Source organism: Schistocerca serialis, chromosome 2 (assembly GCF_023864345.2).
Source record: "Schistocerca serialis cubense isolate TAMUIC-IGC-003099 chromosome 2, iqSchSeri2.2, whole genome shotgun sequence".
Taxonomy (NCBI): Eukaryota; Metazoa; Arthropoda; class Insecta; order Orthoptera; family Acrididae; genus Schistocerca; species Schistocerca serialis.
Genome location: NC_064639.1, coordinates 429494286 through 429513020, shown reverse-complemented (window position 1 = coordinate 429513020; position 18735 = coordinate 429494286).

Here is an 18735-nt window from a genome sequence, read left to right as displayed (position 1 = left end):
TTGGGTATCTTAGTGGAGCTTTTCCGACTCTTATTAATGCTTATTCGATATAAAACTCTCCATCTGCTTAACTTCTCCATCACACAGATGGATGACGGGTAACAGTGTCTCGTATCCTCATCTCATGACATACGAGAGCAGGGTTGTAACGTCCACTATGCCGACCGAATCCAACTATCTTTGATTAACGCCCCACTCGAGAGCTTTAGTGACTACTGCTACGGACGTAGGTAGTTGCAACAGCACAGCTCTGCTAGTAAAGAGATGACAGATCCTATTTTCCCAGCAAGTTGTCTTGAGGACCCCTTTGTCAACGCAAGTGCAACGTACATTACAGAAGCGCCTTGCGCCGAATGAGACATCTCTTAGTAGCACTGTGTCCTGGACTCTACGACCGCGTGGACTTCCGGCGCCCCACTTCGTGGAAAGAACGGCGGAAGCGTGCCACTGCACCGGTCCTCGAACCAGCGTCTCTCCTGAGGAAGGAAACTTTGTACGCAGGCGCCGCCTCCCTAGCATGACGTCGCAGCGCAGTTAGGACTCGGCTGCGCCTCCTGCGACTTCCTGGCCTACTAGAGGGGCACAACTTTACTCCAAACTGCGCTACATCCCCGAGAATTACGTGCTGAGAGGGACAGATTCATTCCGCGTATCCATAAAGGGCACACTAATCTTTGTTCTGTGACCTAGTGTTCCCAATCGACATGACACTAATTTCTTTGCGCATATTCGACGAAAATCTGGCTAGAAATCTTACCTGAGGACAAATATGGCAGCTCGATTACAGAGGTAGGTCAGTCGCTGTGCAGTGCGTGTAACGCGCGAGCTACTACCAGACAAACGCCATCGTTTTTCTCCGTTTGCTAAGTATGCGTCAAAGGTGAAATGAAAAAGTTATAGAAATCCATGCTTCTAACCATCCAAAGTCAAGCAGAAAATTTCAAGAACAGAGGCGCAGAAAAATGATGTCCATGGAAGATATCTAGTTATTTGTCTTAATTTAATAAATGATGACTCCCATGATTAAAAATGTTTAATCTCAATCCAGCAAACAAACGTAACGGCGCTCACTGTAAGTGAACGAATTGGATACTGTAAAAGCGTTTCACTCAAACACTACGCTAAAAGTAAATACTGGATTTTATAAATTATTACCGAATATTTTGAGACGGTTCTGTGGAAACAAATTTTATAATGCTGAAATTACCTAATCTAAGCATGAATATTTTATGCGTGAAGCGAAAAGCTTTGTTGATGGAGGAACGTCAAACAGAAGATCTTTGAAACTATTAAACCGGGAAATTAATCCAGTGTCTTCCGAAATTATGCAAAAAGTTTCTGATTCCTTTCTCTTCTAGTGGTTTTAAGGTCTTTGCAGGTTCGTGTGTATTCTTCACATTCTGATTTTTTCTTTCCGTACACTATTCATTCAGCCTTCCACTGTGTTTCTCGTTCCTCACCCTTTGAATCTTTACTGCCATTTTGCCTTGTAATTGATCCATGTGTAACACTTTTGTTTGAAAAATGACTCTATCTGTTCTTCTTCTTCACTTATGTGGTCTCTTTATATATATATTTACTAATCTCTTAAATCCACCTCTGGTTCTTACTTTCTGTTCACAAAGATATTTCTTTAATCTGTCGTCATCCGATCTCTTCTATGTTCCGATACATTTCGACATTACTCCTCAGTTTTTAGGAATGTCTATTTAAATGGTGGATTATTTGCCTATAATTATTCTTCTCAATATTTTTCACTTAATTTAAAACTCAGTATTCGGCATTTACTTGAATGTCTATTTAAAGAGCGGATTATTTGCATATAATTATTCTTCTCAATATATTTCACTTACGAGGGTTGCCCAGTAAATAATGCCCCATATTTTTTTTCTCCGAAATAAAAAATATTAGAAATGTGACACTTTAGGTGCGAGTTATTTGAAGTTTCCCGCGTGTGTACGCAAAGTTTAAATTTCCTCCGACAGAGAGCGGTGGTGTAGGAATGTTCTAAAATGGCGTCTGCAAGTGACATCCGTCAGAAACAACGTGCAGTGATTGAATTTCTCGTAGCAGAGGAAGAAACCGTGGGCAATATTCATAAACGCTTGTGCAACGTCTACGGAACATCTGCAGTCGATAGGAGTACTGTTGGTCGCTGGGCACAGAGGGTGAAAGCATCAGAGGGCGGTGCTGCGGAGCTCAGAGATTTGCCGCGGTCGGGAAGGCCTCCCACGGCTGTCACGCCTGACATGTTGCAGCGGGCTGATGTTCTCATTCGACGGGATCGACGCATTACGACTCGACAATTGGCACTGGAGTTGTCAGTAAGCAAAGGAAGTGTGGATGTGATTATCAATCAGCTTGGATACTCAAAAGTGTGTGCAAGATGGGTTCCTCGGTGTCTTACTGTCGATCACAAATCCCAAAGAAAAGACATTTCTTTCGATTTGTTGCGACGCTTTCACGTTGACTGGGAGGCCTTTTTGTCACGGATTGTGACAGGTGATGAAACTTGGGTGCATCATTTTGAGCCCGAAACAAAAAGACAATCGATGGAATGGCGTCATGCTTATTCTCCACAGAAGAAAAAATTCAAAACAGTTCCCTCAGCCGGAAAAGTCATGATGACTGTGTTTTGGGATTGCGAGGGCGTAATTCTCATTGATGTGATGCCAAAAGGCAGTACCATTAATTCAGAGGCTTATGTCAAAACATTAGACAAACTTAAGCAGCGCTTCCGGCGCCTTGGGCGTCATGTTAACCCACAGGATGTTTTGATTCAGCATGATAACGCTCGTCCTCACACAAGTTTGAGGACTTGTGAACACATCGCGAAACTGGGTTGGATAGTGTTACCCCATCCACCCTACAGCCCCGATTTGGCTCCTTCAGACTTTCACTTGTTTGGGCCAATGAAGAATTTCATTCGTGGAAGACGTTTTGCCGATGACGAAGAAGTGATTCACGAAGTGACAACCTGGCTCCGTAGGCAGAGTAAAGATTTTTACCGGCAGGGAATACACGCTCTTGTGTCTCGCTGGAAAAAGGCCGTCGAACTTGAAGGAGATTATGTGGAAAAATAAAGCAAGTAGACAAAACATCAGTCTTTCACATATGTAAATTTGATTGTTGTGGAATAAATACTTCTGGAGAAAAAAAATATGGGGCATTATTTACTGGGCAACCCTCGTACTTTTTAATAGGCCCTCTACTGTCAACAATTAACTGTAGGGCTTCATTTTAAGATAGTTATGTAAGCATTATTTGTTTAATCATTCTTTATGATGCTGAAATGTTTCCCATGCTGTATATCATTTTCTACACAGCAGATTTTTCTAACCAGTTTTTTTGACTTATTGTTCTCAGATATTTGAATTTTTATTTCTTCTATTTTACCAGTATTTATTACAAAAATTTTGGCATTACATTTCTTGTTGTATTAAATTAGGTAGATTGTTTTGACAGTTGCTGTCTGCAAGGGACTGAATACAACACTGCATTTTCAGACTTTCAGGAAATGTCAGCCTACTTACTTTACCACCTTTATTGTTTCTTCCCAGTACCTGGTAATTCTTACAACTTTTCCGTGAAGACGCTTGAAGATAAATCAAATCCTTGTCTTACTTCAACATTTTATTGCGAAGGACCTTTATTTTTTATTTTAGAGATAGTGTCTGCGAGGACTGCTTCCTGTTTAATATATTTTTAACTCGAAATTCCCAGATTACTTTATATAAGCCCACTGTCAACGAAGTCAAAAGCCACTACTACGTCCTTGGAATTTTGCAATCGGCGGAGACCTACGATTTTTAATTTGAATATTTGCCCCGTGTAACAACTACTATTTCTAAATAAACATCAGCATTTACCTAAATGGCTGTCACGTGTTTTCGTGATATTCAGTGAAACATTTGGGCGTATTGTGTGAGAAACTGACTAACATCTCTCTAGTTGCGTAGCTCATGTTATTGACTTTGCGTAATGGATGAATTAGAGCCACTTACTAGCCTCCTGCGGTCTTCTCTGGTTCCGAGATTTCTTCACAAATTTACACTAGAACTTAATGAATCATTTTGGGGCCATTTTAAAATGTAGATGTTACGGAGTCTAATGCGAAAGTTTTATTATTTTCAAAGATTTAACTACATCCTTAATTTCATTAGCAGTAATTGATACACACACCGGTGCATTTCCTTAAATATCTGCAAATTCTAGCTTACTAGTGGACGGTACAGAAGATGTTGGAAGTTCTTTGTAAATGAAATATGGTCTTTAAATGGTCGCTATTTAGCACTATGTTAAATTTTTAATATCTCTGAAACTGTGGAAATTGGATTTTTGTCTTAAAACTTAATCATTACGCGTAGATATCAGTAATACAGTGTGAACAAAGAGTGATGATAAAAATTACACGAGTAATGTAGAAACCCTCAGGAAAAGCATGTAGATATTTCTCACACTGCTGCTCATTTCACTGTTCTATTCTTATCCAAAGTATTTGTTTATTGCCGTTCAGAATGTCGACCGTGATTACACGGACAGACTGTAAAATACTTGATACTGACTGCTGCACACAGTCTAGCATTCTAGTTGACTGGGTAACTACATCAGCGTCTGCTCTACTTTTACCACTCTTCTAAATTAGGCGCTTCTTGTGACGCAAGCAGAAGAGATCTTAACAGCTGACAACTCACTGTCCACGAAACACAGCAGCCATGGTCAACCCATTATTGTTCAAAATTTTCGTTGGCACCTCAGCTTTAGGTTTTAAAACGACAGTAAATTAATGGCTGTGGCTGTTACTGTTTTTTTCCTGATGATCATGTCTGATGCGGAATGATCACTGCCTTAACAGACAGCCGGCGATCATGGTGAGGCAGGCAACAAAGAGCCCGGCCAGGAATTGGGAGAAAAAAGTCAGAGGTAACCAGAGCATTGTCAGCCGCAATTTGAGTAAAATACTTGGCCACAATTTGAGTAAAATACACTGAACTTTAATCATGCAACAATGTAAAATAAATCCTGTAAAAGAAGGGGGTCCCAAGGATCATAATTTTAAACCTCATTTTCAGTTTGAAAGGGGAGTGAATTTACGAACACTGTTTATGATGTACAGGCTAACAGTCAGAGAACTCTTCGATTATCAGTGTATGTGCTAGCAGTCGACAGCAAGAAAAGTAATCGAACACACATATTAAGTAATTTATTTGCACACAAATCTTTTTCAAACGAATGTAACTTCGTAGATGAGTGTCTTATAGAGCTTCGACTGGTAGCTGAACTGGTTGTTCCTGTCACTGGAGAGGACTTATACTGAGAAGTGCATTTTAGATAGTATCATAGAGCATAACGTATACATTTATAGGAGCGGCAGCGATAGAATGACACCCGGGACTGTAGATTAAGACAGAGCTCTGCAAACTATGGCCTACGGGCCAACACTGGCCCGCAAACATTATCATTCCGGTCCTCGGTAACGGATCATATATGCATGGTATCCGGCATTCCATATCTTGCTCATCGAGTACCTCCCACAACGAGTGATTCGCACAACGAGTAGGAGAAAATATAACTGAGTCGTTTAATTAACGGTGTTTCACGCAAAGGCACTGTTTAGTGTAAATTTTTGTGTCTTTTATAATTCGAAACATCCATCTGTCCTAGACCCCTCCATTTGGCCACTACAAATGAACATTATAAGCTACCGCCCTTTAAAGTAAAAGCTCCGACAATGCAGTATTCAGTCAGCTGTGCTGGTCGCAATACGACTCGCATCGCAATTGTTGGTAGCCGAACCACTGCTCGCGCTTTCGTAACGATGTTGCAAATTCTCTGCAACGATGTTGCAAGATCTTTAACCCTTTCCTGAGAAGTATCAGTGTACGAATACCAGTCGTGATTTGTCATCGTTAACTGACACGAATTCATTAAAGTTACCCATAAGGCAGTAGCTCTCCACGTCACGAAAATTAACGATAATGCTTTGTCTCATAGTCGTAGACAATTTTCTTCGAAAATTGGGTGCACTTTCCTACAAATAAAAAATTAAAATTCTTACTTAGAAATCTGTTAAATCTGTTAGTGTACCTATCTTTTCAGAATGGAACGCATTCTCGTATACTGTATGGATTCCTATGAAAAAAGTGTTTCCCTTCACAGCTGTTAAATACGAGCAACATCAAGGACGAATAATTCTCACTACACGAAAAATTTGCAATTAAAATGAATCATACAAAATGTGTACAATAAACAGTGTTTTTACTTTATGGCTAATAAAGAAACACATTGACTGACGGCCGCAAGGTGTAATGAGTACAAGTGCTGATATTTTTACTGGTGACTGAGAACAGTGTCCTGCACAACATTACATCAGTATTTACTTCATTTGCAGACTGTTAATTACAGCTGTTAGTAGTACTTTATTTATTTTTTATTTTTTTATTATTGTTCCGTAGGACCACATTAAGGAGAAGTCTCCATGGTCATGGAACGAGTCAATACATGAAATTATAACACGATTGTAGAAACAGGTAAAATGAAATATAAGAAACATATTCAGGCGACAAGTCGTAAGTTTAAATAAAGAAAATCAACAATGTAACATTGGAATTTGATTAATTTTTTAGCTCTTCCAGGAGCTCGTTGACAGAATAGAAGGAGTGAGCCATGAGGAAACTTTGCAGTTAAGACTTAAAAGTGTTTGGGCCACTGCTAAGATTTTTGAGTTCTTGTGGTAGCTTATTGAAAATGGATGCAGCAGAATACTGCACTCCTTTCTGCACAAGAGTCAAGGAAGTGCATTCCACATGCAGATTTGATTTCTGCCTAGTATTAACTGAGTGAAAACTGCTAACTCTTGGGAATAAGCTAATAATGCTAACAACAAACGACATTAAAGAAAATATATACTGCGAGGCAATGTCAAAATTCCCAGACTATTGAATAGGGGTCGACAAGAGGTTTTCGAACTTACACCACACATAGCTCCAACAGCGCATTTTTGAGCCAAAAATACGCTTTTTGAATCAGAAGAATACCATATGACATAAGCGTATGAAAATATGCGAAGTAGACTACTTTTCGTGTTGAAATGTCACTTATTTCAGATACTGTTCTAATGGTAAATAAAGCAGCATTTAGTTTCTGTACAAGATCCTGAACATGGGCTTTCCACAACTGCTTACTATCTATCCGAACGCCTAGGAACTTGAACTGTTCCGTCTCGCTTATAATATGCCCATTCTGTCTGATCAAAATATCAGTTCTTGTTGAATTGTGAGTTAGAAACTGTAAAAACTGAGTCTTACTGTGATTTAGCATCAAATTATTTTCCATAAGCCACGAACTTATTTCATAAACTACATTAGTTGATAATGTTTCAATATTACACACACGATCCTTCACTACCAAGCTGGTGTCATCAGGAAACAGAAATATTTTGGAATCACCTGTAATACTAGAAGTCATATCATTTATATAAACAACAAACGGCAGTGGCCCCAGCACCGACCCTTGGGGAACGCCCCACTTAACAGTGCCCCATTCATATTTCTTACCGTACTACACGAATGTGTAATAAAAATGTGGGATCCTATTTAAAAAATCGCAATTGATATCCGTTTGACTTATGGCAGCGCCATCTAGCGGGCCAACGATAGCGCCATCTGGTTTCCCCATTCAAGCTATGTAAGTTTCGTTCTTTGCAGTTTTTTCGTTTGACGCTTATTTCTAGAGATATTTGGCCCGGCCACGATCGATGGACCCCGCTGTATACAGTGACTAACGTTCCCTCACAGCTAGCTGAGGTGCGAGATGGCGACTATCACCGTGGAAGACTACAGCACAGTGTGACGTATTAAGGTGCGATGCGAATTGAGTCCCGATGCAACGTGCTGATGTATTGAGATTTAAAGAGTGAGACGGCTCGCTCGGCGGCGGCCTATACGCACGCAGCCCCCGGAGGCGTTATCGGCGCGTTTTCGTCTTCTCTTGTCATAGTCGCGCCAAATTCAGCGCCTGCTATACAATGTTTCCTGGTGCCGACGAGTGTGCTGGCGAAGGCGTACGCCAACACAAGTGCCACAAGCAGAGAGACGCAGAGAGTGAAATGAATTCAGGTTGTCGCCACTAGTGTAAAAGTAAACGAAAGAAGCTGAAGAAGCCGAAACGTTCCTGGATGATATAATACCCTGATTCCTTTTATTTGTGCAGCACCTCACAAGAAGATTCCTATCATTGATCACATAAAGGTTATCTGCTTCAACACGATAGCTTCCCCAACAGACTAATCCAATAAATAGTTATTAATTATGATAATATTCCAGACCTTAAGTACATATTAAAATGTTCGTTAGAGTTCAGTAATAATTGCTACATTCTGTATTTGTAGTGTATCGAAAATTAAATCCTCAGTGAGGAAGGATAAATAATATTGCAAAAAAGTTGTTTGAGTTATCACAGTAATCAATGTGAAAATGTGTATTAACAGTCCACCCCCTTAGCTGAGTGATCAGAGTGCATGACTCTCCTGCAGCAGACCCAGTTCTATTCCCGGCCGGGTCGGAGATTTTCTTCGCTCGGAGACTGGGTGTTGTTTTGTCCTCATCATTATTTCATCATCATCGTCGACATATTATTCGCCCAGTGTGGCGTCAACTGAAAAGACTTGCAGCTCGGCAGCCGAACTTCCCCAAGTATGATTCCCAGCCATCACTCCTATATTTTCATTTCATTTACCTATATTAACAACGTCATATTAAATTCGTCTTTCAATAATTTACATGATTATTGTTATGATTCGCTATGTGACTGGCTTCCGGTTTTTAAAACTATTTTTTGTTGACAACTAAATGTTAAATGTCACTCAACCGTCACATATTACTTTGATCTAATCTTTATAATGACGAATTTTAAGCATTGTTCGTATATGGCCACAATATCCGGTAAACTCGTGGTATGACACGTCCTACTTACATGTATGGGGATTATTAATGACCATGTCCTGCAACCTCCAACACACGTTCTTTTGATATTTAAAGCTTTCTGATTGTATATCGATAATTCTGAAAAAGTTTTCAGTTTCGCCTCATTCGAGGACGAAGAAGGTGAGAAGGAAAATTTCTTTCTTTATAATCTTTAACAGAAGTCGTCGTAGTATAGTTACTGATTCTCTTTGTTGCTCAGACAACCAACTATGACATTTAACTCGGCACTCAACCAAACGACGTTGCTTTTTACAGTATCAGTTGTATCTGAAACTGGAAGCATTTCACATTAATATTCCCAACGATTACATACAGATAATCTTAATAAATATTCTTCTTCATCTCTCCATTAATAGCTCATTCCGTTTTTAAAACACTATGTATTGTTATGCAAGTGCATCTCGGAGAAATGTTTTAACATCAGAAATATTATTTCTCCTTTTTAGCACTTCACACAACTAAAAGACTTTTCTCTAATGCGAGTACTTAGTTGATTAATATTTCCATAACAAGCTTATTTGCAAATAACTTCTTCATATACACATATCTTAACGATTAAAACTTACTTTCATATTAACTTCAAATATGTTGGTTACTCACCAGAGATGTAGAATATTATGCTACGTGTTAAGAATACGTAATGAAATTGAACTTTGCTCCAACGAGGCAAAGTGAGACTACATAAAACACTAACAACACTTACCACATCCATTATTACTCGTTTACTTCATTGTATAATCATAATCGCTGCAGAAGAAGTGTACAACCGTCGATCAGGTGGGTACTGAATGCAGCGACGTGGCAATTCCACACCGCGCGAATATCAACCTCCTGCCCTCGCCAGGTCTCTGCGACGTCCATGTAACAAGAGGAAAAACAAAGACGCTGTAATTTTTCACTAAGTAAAATATTATTGTGATAAATCATTAATTAACTGTACCATATATGGTGCAGAAGGGAAAGTTCTCGGTAATACTGTATGAGTTCTACGAGTTCATGAACAAGAGATTCAGTTATAACTCACCTCTGTCTCGTAGGTTGATCAGTTTTACACACACTGAAAACCAAGTATCAAGCATGATATGTAGCGTCAAACACAAATAAATGTAATAGCATTGCTTTTAATGTTCAAGTGTTTGTGTAATCAATGTATAGAATTATGATAAACTATGTAACAGTAATTCAGATGTTTCTGAATATTTCATACTATTCTATGTTCCACATGATCCATTCACATTTTTGTATTATAAGTGTTCCAAAAAATTCAGTTTTTAGGTAGAGTAGTTTTCAGTTCTTGGCTCGCGTTATCTTTTTTCATGTAAAAACATCAAAAAATTTCCATTAAGGATACCCTTAATTCATAGCGTAGTATTTCAAATACCAGAGAAGCTCAAAACCCGACTACAATTACTGTTATAGAGTAAAATGTATATCTGGTGTTATGAAGAGGAATATAAGAGCTGTGTGAAATTTTGCATTGTTGTAACTTCTATTGCAAACCAAACTGTGTTTTTATGGAAATTTTCTTTCATTGAAAGCTATTCTGATTTACATGACATAAAAAATGAAAAACAAAGGACTTTTAATTTGAAATCGCCTTGCTGTAGTACTATTAATCAGTCTGATATGTTTGGGCACTGGCATTTCAAACTATAGCCAGAGAAACAGCGACTGAGCCATGTTCATCTCTGAGAACTAGCTCACCGTGGATATCTATTACTGAAGGAGACTAGATCTAAAATTCACGTAAAATCACCAAACACAAGATTCATAAAAAACAATTTTCTTCACAGACCAGTCTCGTTTTATAGCAATTATTTCAGCCTACGCCTTCAAAAATTTGGAATTGCGTCATACCGTGGAAACAGTGATGGTTCAGCTTTTTTTATTTAAGATAAATAGACCAGAATCGATTACACTGCGTGGTCTTTCATGTAGGAAGTTAAGATAAAACTCATTGTGGCTGATCTCGAATAGCTGCCGTTAAGGCCCTTAGCTTTGCAGACCGTGTGAAATGGTATCAGCATCTGGACTCAGTTGAGGAGAATGTTACTGTACTGCGTATGCTTGTGACTTTACATTCGTGTTACGCGATCTGCGAGAACCACCTGGCAGAAATGTATAAGAAAAAATGTAACTCTAATAACTGAAGTCCTCCTGAATGTTTACGCTACATAGATTATGTATCGCAGAATTTGCGTGATAATACATAATACCTTCAAATACTAGTCACAGTTTATGCCAAAGTTACTAGGTGTTTCATGAAATATTCCCTAGCCAAGTAAAACGTTTTCCAGCGTCTCTGAGAGTTATTTTCTCTGCAGGTTCCGTGGCAGCACTGCAGAGAAACGGCGCACCGTTAGTGTCTTCCAGCGAGCGGGCAACGTTTACACGCAGCAGGAAGACAACTCGGCCATAACGTAGTACACCTCCCCCTCTCCTCACCCCTGACCCGACATTTTCCGGCCGCCACTGGACCCGTGCCAGGTGCGAACCTCCCAGGATCACGGCTGCATCAGCGCTTTATCCTGTATCACCATGTTGCTATTCGTGTGGAACCTCTCTGGACAGTGGATTGGGAGGTCGGAAGCTTGTCCAGATGATTAAACTGGAAGATCAGTGGCAATCGCAAGCGTCTGTGTGGCACACACTTTTCGTCTTCTATATATGGTCACGGCAGCGAAACATCTTTGTTCATAGTGTTACAATTAGTATGTAAAGGCGAAATGCGTGAACGAAGTATGGCTTCCGATCGTAATATTATGTAATCTTCAGCTGCCACGAGAAATACACCGAATTCTGTCTCCAACGAGCTGTTGATGCCGTTAGGATGTGTAGTACATGGGTTCTAACGGTCAGAAACGCTCTGTTAAGTATGCCTCTCATTAAATTTTAAGTGCTGTCTGGCTGATTACTTATTGGTTCAAATGGCTCTGAGCACTATGGGACTTAACATCTGTGGTCATCAGTCCCCTAGAATCTAGAACTACTTAAACCTAACTAACCTAAGGACATCACACACATCCATACCCGAGGCAGGATTCGAACCTGCGACCGTAGCAGTCGCGCGGATCCGGACTGAGCGCCTAGAACCGCTAGACCAGCGCGGCCGGCGGCTAATTACTTATTCATAGGGAGTATGTTACCTAAATGTGTACAGTGTGACACGGAAGATTTTACCTCCAAAATACGTCCGAATTAATTCATGATGACTCAAAACACTCTTTGGAACATAATGAAAGATAGTAAGGCATAAAACATTCATTCAAAGCTATAACACGAACCCGAATAACAATGCAGGCAGTTCAAACAACACAGCGATATCACATCACCTTGAAACGAGTGAATCTAAAGAGGAAAAACGCATTCACTCACAGGAATGTGTCACCATACTCACAGTGAATGCAGACAGTTAACCATAAAACACTTCACACGGTCCCAGTAATCACGCTGAAAAAGTGTTAGCTCGTTTACGATCAAACAAAGTGGATCAACAATGAAAAAGACAGAAACTAAAGAAGTTACCCAGGCAGCGTCCGCCACATTTAAACCAAAAATTTTTTTTTAACAAGGACTGTGCCACATACATTCCCAGAGAGGAGCAGAGGAGGGAATCTGTAAATTGTAGGATAATGTATGTTCCGGTGCACTTTATCTCAAACTGATACCATATTAATTATGGAAATTAATTAATTAGTGGATCAATGAATTCCCCCTCCCCTGATGGCGACATGGGTTTTCCCCAGCTAGCATACGATCCCTCCCCCATCTCCCACCGATACTGACGTACTTTTTGAATTTTGCACACTTTTGAATGCCGGTGCTGGCAAATTTTCTTTGTCACCCCCCCCCCCCACTTTACATATTGTTTGGTTCTGGGACACATCCCCCCCATCCCCACCCAAAGCATGTCCTGCCAATTCTGGGGCACTTCTTGAATTTCGCGCTTTTGAATGAGAATATGAGGACAGTTCCCCCTTCCCCACCCACTCTTACATAAAAAATGGGGTAAAAAGGGGGACATAAAATACAGTAAATAGAGATGATGGGAGTTAAAATATACGCTAATACGGGGACATTGGGGGACAATTAAAAAGTCGACAAAGTCAACAAAGTTAAAAGAACACAGCTAGCAGTTCGTTGTGTACTTAAAATCTCTGAAGTTAAACACAAGATAAAACTCTGTCACAGTTTAAAATTCACACAGAGCGAGACACTAAAAAAACAAAACGACTGGAAACGATAAAACACTTACAAAAAAACACTGGTAGGGACCAGCCAAGGGACTGGAGATTGGAGAGGAGAGAAAAAGAGCGGAGGGGGCATGGAGAGGCGGGAGGAAGAGGGAAAAGGGGTGGGGGCAGGGGGCGCCCCCAGAGGCAGGTAGGGTGGGAGATGAAGAGGGAAGACAAGGCAGGCAAGTGCAGAGACACTGAGAGGGAGCATGAGAGGTGGAAGGGGTGTAGGAGGGGGAAAGCCACTCAGGAGAAGGGAGGAGGAGGAGAGGGAGTCCTGAAGAGGAGGCAGTAAGAAGGTGGGGTTAGAGATGGTAGGAGGGTTTGACATCAAGGTGAAGTTCATCATTTGGTGGTGGTAGGTGCTGGAAGTCGTGTTTTGAAAGAAGGTGGAGAGTGTGGAGATGGAGAGAGGGTGGGACACAACGGTAAAGGCGTGCCAATGGGCTGGGGGTGGAGAGGAAGGGCGACACCAGGGGGTGGGGGGATCGATTCGGTGGGTAATACACAGGGTACGGATGTGTTCAGGGAAAAGGAGAAGGTGGGGAAAGGGGATGAGGTCACAGAGGATGCACTTGGGGGACAGAAGGCAGATACCAAACATGAGGCCAAGTGCATGGCGTTTGAGGATTTGGAGGGTGTTATAGAATCTGGGAGGGCTGTAAATCCAAGCAATGCTGGCATAACAAAGGATGGAGCAAATCAATCCTTCGTAAGTGTGAAGGATGGCGGAAGGATGCAGTCCACATGTCCAGCTGCACAGGAGTTTCAGGAGGTGGCGTCTGATTTGGGCTTTGTGTTGGATGGTAAGGAGATGGGGAGTCCAGGTGAGGTGGTGGTCGAGGTTAAGGCCAAGGTATTTGAGGGTAGCAGTGAGGTGGATAGGACGGCCATTAATGGTTAGGTAGAAATCACGGAGATTGAAGGAGCAGGTGGGGCGGCCTTTGATGATCGCCTGGGTCTTGGAGGGGTTGATACAAAGGAACCACTGGTTTCACCAAGTGGTGATCTGGTCAAGGTGGGTTTGAAAGGTACACTGAGAGCGTTGAAGGGTAGGTCAAAGTGCTAGGAAGGCGGTGTCATCAGCAAATTGGAGGAGATGAACAGGCGATGGAGGTTTGGGCATGTCAGCAGTGTACAGGAGATAGAGGAGAGGGGAAAGGACGGTGCCTTGGACCACACCAGCGGAGGGATAGAAGATATGGGAGTTGGAATTGTGGATAGTGACACAGGAGAGACGAAGGGAGAGGAAAGAAGCAATGAGCCGGAAGAAATTGATAGGGAGAACATAGGTCTAGAGTTTTAAGTGGAGCCCAGGATGCCAAACACGGTTGTAGGTGTTCTTGAGGTCAAGGGAAACAAAAAAAGTGGAGTGACGGGAGTTGAGTGGGAGGGAAAGAAGATTGGTAAGGTTAAGAAGCTGGTCGTTAGCTGAGAAGGAAGGCCAGAAGCCACACTGAGTAAAGGGAAGGAGGTGGTGTCGGTGTAGGTGGGGGTGAATACAGTGGGAAAGGATGGTCTCGAAGACCTTACTGAACATGGAGGTGAGGCAAATGGGACGATAGGAAGAGGTATCAGATGGGGGTTTGTTCCCAGTGCTCTTTTTTAGAAGTGTACTATTACACAGTGTCACTGATTCAGATTCGGTCCAACTATCTCGGAGGACAAATGGAGAAGATTCAAAGAAACGGCTGAATTACAGCCGAGCATAGCACTTGGTAAGTGTAGCGGTGGAACTTTAAGTTCTGTGCCGCCCTCCAATGGTGGAGGTACAGAGGATTGGTACAGTAAGGCGCCAACTCTATGGTGAAGGAAAAATGTGGCCAGATGACAACAGGCCACTCCTAGTGAGTGTATGAAACTTTTCAGAAAATCGTAATCATATTGCCCAATGCAGCTTTTTTTTGTGATACGGTACATCACAGCATCACCAGCCTTCCACGGTCTAATTGCCTTAGTGAGCCAGTAAATAGAAACCATAGGGCAGTGGCACTGCGTCACTGCAATACACTTTGGAGGTGTGGCTGTGGGACTTGGAGTCCCATACCACCCTACAACGGTGACAATACTCTTCTGTCCAGCATCAATACTTAGTCCAACATGGGTAGGCAGGATTGGAAAGTAGTGGACGTGGAACAGGGGGCTAGTCCTGCCAAAGGAGGCACCCGAGGTGGACGGGCCATGCCCTGTGCTAGTCCTGTTCAGAAGCCGATTCCTCTAGGATGGTCAGCTGAACCGGATTGGCGATGCCAGCGTCGTGGATGTGTAGTCCCAACGTGGCGTAGTCGAACGCAGATTACAACACACACCTCATACACCCTGAGAGGACAATGGAAAAATGATTAAATGTGTACTAAATGACCTGGCTCAACCTTTCCCTCTCTCTAGAATGCGTCGTCAGTCTACCATTAAATCGTACTTCATTACAACCCCTCTCAACAGATTACTCCAAGTACTCTCTAGCATCCTTCGATGCAGATCCATATAAATTTAGAGGCAGATGGTTCTCTTTCCCAGGAAACCATCAAAGACAGCAGTCAAAAATGGTTCAAATGGCTCTAAGCACTATGGGACTTAACATGTGAGGTCATCAGTCCCTTCCACTTAGAACTACTGAAACGTAACTAAGGACCTCACACACATCCATTACCGAGGCAGGATTCGAACCTGCAACCGTAGCAGCAGCGCGGTCCGGACTGAAGCGCCTAGAACCGCTCGGCACAACAGCCGACAAAGACGGCAGTCACCTTGCATGTACTCCTATTACCTCAGTAGACAAACTGCAGAATGTTGTTAAAAACCACGCGAAAACTGCCCTATAAGGTAGGTAAGGTGATTCTAGGCGCGTCAGTCTGGAACCGCGTGACCGCTCGGTCGCAGGTTCGAATTCTGCCTCGGGCATGGATGTGTGTGATGTCCTTAGGTTCGTTAGGTATAAGTAGTTCTAGGGTACTGATGACCTCAGAAGTTAAGTCCCATAGTGCTCAGAGCCATTTGAACCATTTGAAACACATGGTTGTGGTTGGTAGCCGGCCGGAGTGGCCGTGCGGTTCTAGGCGCTACAGTCTGGAGCCGAGCGATCGCTCCGGTCGCAGGTTCGAATCCTGCCTCGGGCATGGATGTTTGTGATGTCCTTAGGTTCGTTAGGTATAAGTAGTTCTAAGTTCTAGGTGACTGATGGCTCAGAGCCATTTTTTTGTGGCTGGTAGCGAGTACAGAAACACATATTGTAAATACTGTTCATTAGACATTAAAACATTTAAACAGTGTTACACAGTGTCCAACAAGCGATAAGTTCTGTAATTGTGTGTTACAGTTCCAAAGCTGCTAATATAATGCTCTTTAGTGAAGGATACATTATAAAAATCTATAAGGTGGTTGCTGATAACTTCGAAGCCACACCTAGACTTTTGATCCGACAAATGTAAATGTAGACGATACATTTGTTATACAGCCACACGGCGAAGAAGAACTTCATGCGTTTCACAATTTCTTAAGTGGAATTCACCCCAAAATCGAATACATATTGGAGGTTGAGAATGAGGTCGGTCTCCCGTTCCTAGATGTGTTGGTATACAGAAGATCTGATAACACTCTAGGTCACAGATTGTACAGAAAGCCGACTAACACAAACAAATATTTAGATGCCACTTCGCACCACCACCCAGCCCAGAAGCAAGAAGTACTCAACACTCTGTCTTCACGTACCTTCCGTATCAGCGATGACGACAACTTGGAATCGGAGTAGAATTTTACAGAGGACATGGAGGCAAATGGGTATAATAGTTCTTCAATCGACAGGGCTTTTAGGCGGAATATTTATACCTCTAATAAGAATGATGAGGAACCGCCTTCTTACTCCGTCAGGTTACCGTGCGTTTCTGGGGTTACTGACCGCATAAGCAGAATTTGAAAGAAAAATTATATTCAGACATCTTTCTTTAATCAAAACAAAATAAAAGACATTTTCCGACGGAAAACGGATGCACCTGAGTACCTCCACAATGCAGGCGTCTATCGAGTGTCATGTGGCTGCGACAAAGTGTATATAGGTGCAACGGGAAGAACTGTTAAAGAACGCATGAAGGAAAACATGCGGGTAAAACAAAGTGCAAAATCGGCAGTAGCGGAACATCACGAGAACTGTGGCTCTGACATCGATTTTACTAACGGCCGAATACTGGCTAAAGGAACAAACATTTATAGAAGAAAGGTCCGAGAAGCGGTTGAAATTTCTAAGAATGTATCTAATTTCAACAGAGTGCACGGCTATAGGCTTCCGGCACCATGGTTCCCCACCATCAAGGAAGTAAATACGCGGCCGCGGTGTGCGAGCGGCATAAACAATGCGCTGTAAGTCACCTCGGCGGACAATAATATTTTGGGTAAACATTCCCCCTCTCTTGCTCCGTCCGTTTCGAATCTAGCCACTGATGACGACCAAAAAATAGCGGCAGCAGGCATTTCAACCAATAACCCTTCTCCAGCATAAGAGTGGAACAGTGCCTTTCTATCCAATGACGATGAACCGCCAATGGTATCCACAGGAGATGAGCTACCAGCACCCCATCTTCTGCATCAGAGCGGGGATATTAGCCTATGACTATTGCCGACCAGTGGTAGCCATATGAATTTTAAGCAATACTATCATTTCTCCAGCACGAACGCCAGAAAAATCCCCCTTTATAAGTGGACGTGACGCTCGTCTCTGACAGTGTTCTAGCAGTAGTGGACACCAAAAGATCCTGAGGAAGATCCTAGCAGAGGGGTCGAAACGTCGAACATTTTGGAAGAAACACGACGCGGCCCAATAACCCAGAAGATTTTAGCTTCAGTGACAACGGCCACGAAAGCCTGCAGACTTACATAAATGTAAATTTATTACTTCACATTTGCTGGTCATCCACGTCAAACAATATATTTCAACGGTCTCATCGCCGTTCACGCCAAATGACTATTTCCCGGGTTCCTGGTGGTTTCATCTCAACTTTCTCTCATATTCCTCTTGCTGTCACATACTCGTTCCCATGTACAAGAATTTTTCTGCACCAAGCACACATATAAGTACTCCCTTATTCTCACTCAATTTCCCCGCATTTTGGCGTATTTTTTGTCAATTTATACGTATTTTGCAAAAACTTTCGTAATTTTACTGATTTTATGTCACTTTCTCTGGCGTTATAATGACATCACTTTTCGCCACGTATTCTAAATTTGCTTGTAAATGTAGTACAGTTGTCAACACATTTGCATTCCACATTACTAATATATTGGAAATCACACTGCTTTAACTGCATAGCATATTTAAGTTCAGAATCATGTAGCCTTAGCAGTGTGAGTTTATATTCTACAATCATTTTTCTCTTTCCAGTTCCTTCTTGGTGTGGAATCCAAACACTACAACAATACTATGGAATTGACAGCACAAGTGATTTATGTAAAACTAGTCAAATTCTCTGCATCAGGGGCTCCATCATGAGTAAATCATATATTTATTCTTCTTAACAATCGGTTGT